The sequence below is a fragment of the Biomphalaria glabrata genome, chromosome 4 (genome assembly GCF_947242115.1).
Source record: "Biomphalaria glabrata chromosome 4, xgBioGlab47.1, whole genome shotgun sequence".
Lineage (NCBI taxonomy): Eukaryota > Metazoa > Mollusca > Gastropoda > Planorbidae > Biomphalaria > Biomphalaria glabrata.
In genome coordinates this window covers 32369366-32376009 of record NC_074714.1, presented here as the reverse complement: position 1 = coordinate 32376009, position 6644 = coordinate 32369366, and positions in this window count along the sequence as shown.

Sequence of the window (6644 nt, the reverse complement as noted above, 5' to 3'; positions counted from 1 at the left end):
ATTTTCATTTCTTTGTTGTTGTTTTTTTTACATTTAATAATAAAAAATTATCTTTACAGTATTTTTCAATGTGTTCTATTTCTTTGAAATACTCATTTACGTCTGAGCTCTCTGAGAGCAGGGCAAGAAGAGCCGCATCATCAGCGAATTTTGTGAAGGAGCAACAAGAACTATCGGATTAAAAATCATTGGTATACAAAATGAACCACAATGGCGATGTCACAGCCCCCTGGGGCGCCCCTGTGTTAACTATGCGTTCATTAGATATAACATTGTACACAAGGTATAATGCATGACCACAAACATTAGCAATCTAACATAGTTTATCACATAATGTTTTAAAGAAACACGCTGTCCTTCTGTACGCAGTTTAAGCCTCTGTCTTTGTTATAACATTAGGCCACATTCAACTCTTTCTCTATTTTCTACTATCCTTTAACGTTGTCTATCCAATTGCACACAGCGAGTGAATAGTTTACTGTAGATAACAAACAAGATGATCAAGAACCAGGTAAACTATTATACCAGCATCTTTTCTACTAAACCGATTTGTTAAGCAGAATGTCCAACACTGAATAGTAATGGAGACATAATGTCAAGAAGATTTGAAGATTGGCTGAAGACTAATAATAAGTAACAAAAAAAAAGTTGTTTTTTTTTTAAACAATACCATGACGACTTCTATGACATTAGTGAAGCTGATGACTTATTGTAAAGTCGATTACTGGTTACGCACATGTATGAATCTTACTTACTTACTGCCCGTCTCCCTTTCGGAATATATACGTAAAGAAAAAAGTAAAGTTCCCCTTTTAGACCTTGCGATCTATAGGGCAGATGATGTTAAACTCAGCTGTTTCTTTGGCCAACGGTTAACGAGCAGGGTGTCATGCAGCCAGATCAACAACCCACTGCCTTTACTCCAAGGGACAGCCATCCAGAGAAATGGGTTCTGTGCCAGATGAGTTAATCTTCATTATCTCTATCTTATACGAATATACTTGTTAATAACCAGCCTAGTTTTTAATTATGTTTACCACTAAACTAGTCTACCACTAAACTAGTCTTTTCCTGCATTGTCGATTGGTTGTGGGATAGAAGTGCGATGCCCTCTTAATTCTTATGCTGGTTCCAAGATGTCATCATTGTATTCCATTCCTGTGACTATTCGTAGATGTTTTCATGATCTAATCAATGACTTGTAGGAAGAGAAATGGTGACTACAAGCTTCCTTGTCTGACTACTGTCTGCACTGGACAACTCTTTGGAAGCTGTAGGCTGACCTTTTTGAACCACTCTACATGTCATACTTTCATACGAGTTTCTGATAATACTCCTTATCTTTTCAGGGATACCATAATATCGAAGTAGCTCCCAGAGAGTAGCACGATTCACGCTGTCAAAGTCGACAAAACTGATGAGCAATGGGGAACTCCATTCCAGCGATTGTTCTTTTAAGATACGTAGGATAGCTATTTGGCCTGTGCATGATCTGCTTCTGTTTTATTTTTTTAAATCGGTCTGCTCATTCGTCAGCTTAGGGCTTAGGGTCTACTAGTACAGGGGTCGGCAACCTTCTGAGTCGGAAGAGCCAAAAAATAGAATTTACAAAATTTTAAAGCTTTTTTCTTACCAACAATAAATAGCACACACACACTATATTTTTTATTTTTTTTATAAATAGTGTTTTTGCAACAAATTAGATAATATATATATATATATGGCATTATTTGATAATTATTTCTAAATTCAGTAACAACTAAAGCAGTTAATTATTTACTTATAACACTAACATGTACTTCAATAACAAACAATTTAGCAAACTAAGTTAATGGGAGTTAAGGCTTCTTACTTTACTTTTAATTATATTTATGCAAGAGAACGCTTGCTTGCACGAATATGCTAATTGACAAATACCAACCTCTTCATCTGGCTGTAGCAATCTGGAAGACTATTCAGCTCATCAAATCGCGGCATTCCTTTTAAAGCTGTTCACTTTTGTCGTGTTATGTACATAAATTTCTGGACCTCCAATTCTTCCAACTTGAAATCAACTCTGTACATTTTTTACTTCACAAAACTTCCCTTTTTATATCTTCTTCTTCTTCTTCATCGTTCTCATTGTTATGTTGGAGTGTTCATATGACTAGACCAATACATGAGATGAACTGCGCAGTGGTTTCCAAATCAGGGAGCTCTCCATATAGTTTTCTTTCTATTGGGGTGATTTGGGGCCAATGTCTTATATGGGCCTCTTGGTAGAGAGAGCAGTTTTGGAGGACGTGGTCGGCATTTTCTGGTGATACTCCACATGGGCAGATTTCACTGGTTCCAATTTTGAGCTTCCGGAACATGTGTTGTCGCATTCTGTTGTGTCCGGTCCTGAGTCGAAAGATTAGACGTTGGTCTTGTCGGGATAGCTTATAGTAAGCATCATCTTTCTTATGATTTGGACGGGAGCTCGTCCATTTCTCATTTATTTTATCTACAATTAATTTCTTCATTTCTTCTGGATAGAGAGCAGAGTTTACTGGTGAGTTTGTTCTCCCACTCTTGGCGAGTGTGTCAGCCTTCTCATTTCCTGCTAGTTGTATGTGAGCTGGTATCCATTGAATGACAGTTTTTTTGCTGTTGTGGTTGAGCCTTTTTATATCGATCAATGACATTTCTAGAGATCCAGTATCAATTCTAAATGGATCAGTGTGGATTTCGTTACTATTTGTGTTGAGATGGTGTACCAGGAATGCCAGAATAGTTTTGTTGATTTTGAACTGCTCAAATCTGTCAAGAAATTCATCTCAGATTTTTTTTATGCTGAAGTAATTCGTTTTAAAAGTTGCACTGATTGTATCGTGATACTGCTTTAGACATTGAAAATGAAGTGACTTACCGCTCTGAATATCTTCTGCAAAAAAGAATGTTTTTCTTCAAAACAAAACAATTCTTCTACCAAAACATCGGCTGGGTTTTTACTTTTCTTGCAGTTTTAGATTCAGCTCATTTCATTTCTTTGTAATATCCAACATAAAGTAAAATGCTTGCAACCATTTGTCGTTCTCTAATTCAGAGTGATCAATGCCTTTTTTTTTATTTTGAAATGTATTTAATTCATTCAAGCACAAAGAGAAACATTTCAATCTATGCAAAGCCCTCGCACTCTATTGGACAGAATGAAATCGGAATACTGAGTCTACATTTCGTTTAAGAATTCATTAAACTGACGATGGTGCTTTTGACAAGATGCTGTTAAAAATCGTGATTACCAAACTTATGACCTCAACTATTTCGGCCGAGATGTTTGGACACAACGCGTTTCCTTATGTATTATTTAGTGAAACGTAAGAATGTTATGATTTATTTCGCTCCAAAGAGGTGTTGTTGCACCATTATTTTTTCCTATCATACTTCCGACACCATCAGTTGGTATTGAAAAGATTTTATTTAAATCGAGCCTAATGTTTTCAAGGTATTATCGTACTTCATGCGCTACATCTTCTTCTTTAGGTGTCATGAGAGCAGTAGCAATCATAGAGGCTATTCTCTTGGACCTTTGGGAAGACATATATCTGACAAAATGGGCAACTTATGCCGTGTCTTTTATGTCGTAAGACTCATCTATAGTAAGTGATCAGATAGAAGAAAGTTGAATTTTCCCACCTGTAAATATGTTACATTTGAAGAGAATTGAGCTATTCTATCTTGCACTGTTTTAACGGATAGTGGCAAAACTTTGATTTTTCTTTTCAAGATATCTGGTTTGTTTTTGAAATCACTAAACAATTTCTCAGATACACGTAGGAAGCAGTCTTTGATATACTCATCTTCTGTAAATGGTTTGCCCTTTTGTGCAATTTATAGTGGTACTACAAAGCTCGCCATATTAGCATTACTTGTACATTGCTTCTAACTTTGAGAAGATAATCGCTTCTAACTCATTGACTTTAAACAACAAACAATATGTCTCAGCCAAAGCGAGTGGTGAAGATACCAATTCGTCTTGCGTAGAAAGCGAATTAAAACCTACATAGACACATCCGACGACGGCCGAGAGCTTCCCGGGGACTGACGAAAGTGACGACGCGTGTAAGGGGGAGGGGTGTGGTGAAAAGAGAGTACAAGGGGCTGAGAGATAGAATCAGAGCTTAATCTTCGTTAAAAAATATTTTTTCGATAAAATTAATAATATTTGCGTATGGAACTAAAGAGCCGCAGCTTCACATCCAAAGAGCCGCATGTGGCACGCGAGCCGCAGGTTGCCGACCCCGGTACAAGATTCTTAATTCTTTCTAATCGGACACGGTTGAAGACTTCCTGGCTCTGCTAGACGTGTGACTGCTCTGTAATTGCAGTTGCTGAGATCTTCCATTTTGGAAGCATTATTAGATATCCTTTTTTTCCATTCTGTTGGTATGTCCTCCTCCTCCTCCCATAGCTTTTCATTCTGTTGGTATGTCCTCCTCCTCCCATAGCTTTTCATTCTGTTGGTATGTCCTCCTCCTCCCATAGCTTTTCATTCTGTTGGTATGTCCTCCTCCTCCTCCCATAGCTTTTCATTCTGTTGGTATGTCCTCTATCTCCCATAGCTTTTCATTCTGTTGGTATGTCCTCCTCCTCCTCCCATAGCTTTTCATTCTGTTGGTATGTCCTCTATCTCCCATAGCTTTTCATTCTGTTGGTATGTCCTCTATCTCCCATAGCTTTTCATTCTGTTGGTATGTCCTCCTCCTCCTCCCATAGCTTTTCATTCTGTTGGTATGTCCTCTATCTCCCATAGCTTTTCATTCTGTTGGTATGTCCTCCTCCTCCTCCCATAGCTTTTCATTCTGTTTGTATGTCCTCTATCTCCCATAGCTTTTCAAAAAGCTGTTAGAGTATTTCTAATGAACATTCCAGATCTGCTTTCAAGGCTTCTGTTGGAATGTCATCGGTGTTGCTGCTTTTCCATTTTTGTGATAGCCCTCCTAATTTTTTCTATGGTAGGCTTATCTCAGTTTATTTGGGAGATCACTAATGCTGGCTTTAAATCAATGGGATTTGGGGGGTGCTGGTCTATTCCATTATTCCTGGAAATATTCCACCTATCTATTCCTCTGATTCTCAAAGCTGTTATATGTGTCATGATTGTATTGTCATGTTTGTCATTTACACGTCTTTTTGGCTTCTAAAACTTTCCCGCTAGACTTGAGTGGTGTCATACAACATCTTCGAGTTGTCAGACTTTGTTCTGCTTCCTTTGCAAGTTGCTCTATGGAATCCCTTTTGTGGGTCTCTTCATAATCTTCTTTGCTTTAGTCGATCTAGTTTTGGCGTTGTTGATTATGAATTTTTCTTTCCTAACGTTAATCCTTGACGGCTGAGATTCGCTCTTTGTGTGCCTATTTGACTTTTCCTGTCTACTTTTAAGACTGTCTTCATTTTCATTAATTTCCTGAAGTACTCCAACATCTATTCCTTAAATCCAGCTTGAATTCCTCTCTTACCTTGGCATCCTTTAATAGTCGCATGCCATTCTCTTGTTCGTGCTTGAAGTCTGGTAGTTGAAGATAAGCTTAGTTACAATGTAATGATCTCAGAATTTTGCTGATACAAATAAGATCCATTTGGTTTCAATCTAATTGTCTGCTGATCTCCAAGTGTGGATCCATTTGTTTGTTTTTTTGTGGTAAAATAAACTGCCTCCTATAACCAAGTTGTTTAAGCACATAAGTTTAAGAATCTTTCTCCATTTCGTTTATTTCTTCAACAGCTTGGGTGTCCATGATCTCATCGTATCAACAGTTATAAACTATTTTTGCATTAAGGTCTCCCATTTAGACAGAAACATCATTGTCTAGGCAGGCTTATTTAGCAAGGATACTTTGCAACCTACTGTAGAACTAATCTTTATCCTCCTCAAGACCATCATTTGAGGGAATAGCATTGGATGAGAGCTTTGTTAGTTCTAAAGGGTGCTGTAATTGTTTTGGTTCCATTGGTCTCCCATCCAATTAATGACTTTTGTGCTTGAGCTGATAACATAGGCCCCACTCTTTGTGTGTGGGGGGCGACATTCTCCTCCTGCCCCGAGTACAATAAGAGTTCTCCTAACGTCAGTCTAAGCTGTCCTGCTTGGGTCCATCTTGTTTTATTTAGATTTTCTTTGACGGATTTTTCACTTTCATACATGATCCTCCCATTCCATGACCCTTTATGTATTGGTTTCCTAGTCGCTAAAAGGATATTAGGCTTAGCGGCTTCATGATTCTTCGAGTAGAAGAGCCTTCTGTTCTCAGGACAAAGTTTTCAGCTATCTCTTGTCAGAATTCTGTAGCTATTTAATGTCCAGGGTGAGGTTGCTAGCCCTATGCCCAATTCTCCTCCTTTATGCTGACTTGGGACTGGCAGAGATCATTATGACCTTTCTGGTGGAGTTATACATCTACACAAAGTATATACAATTCTATTTTGGTGGTACAAGTCCAGACTTAGAAATATAAAAAGACAGTAGTCTAGACTGATTTGTTACATGTTCATGAAAGTGTATTTTATTTAACTATTTAGTGAATATAATACCGGGGTTTTCCACTCCCCCCCCCTTACAGAAATACACCAACTGTCGAATTTCTAGCAAATTATTATAGCAGTTTTTGAGATTTATGTCCACC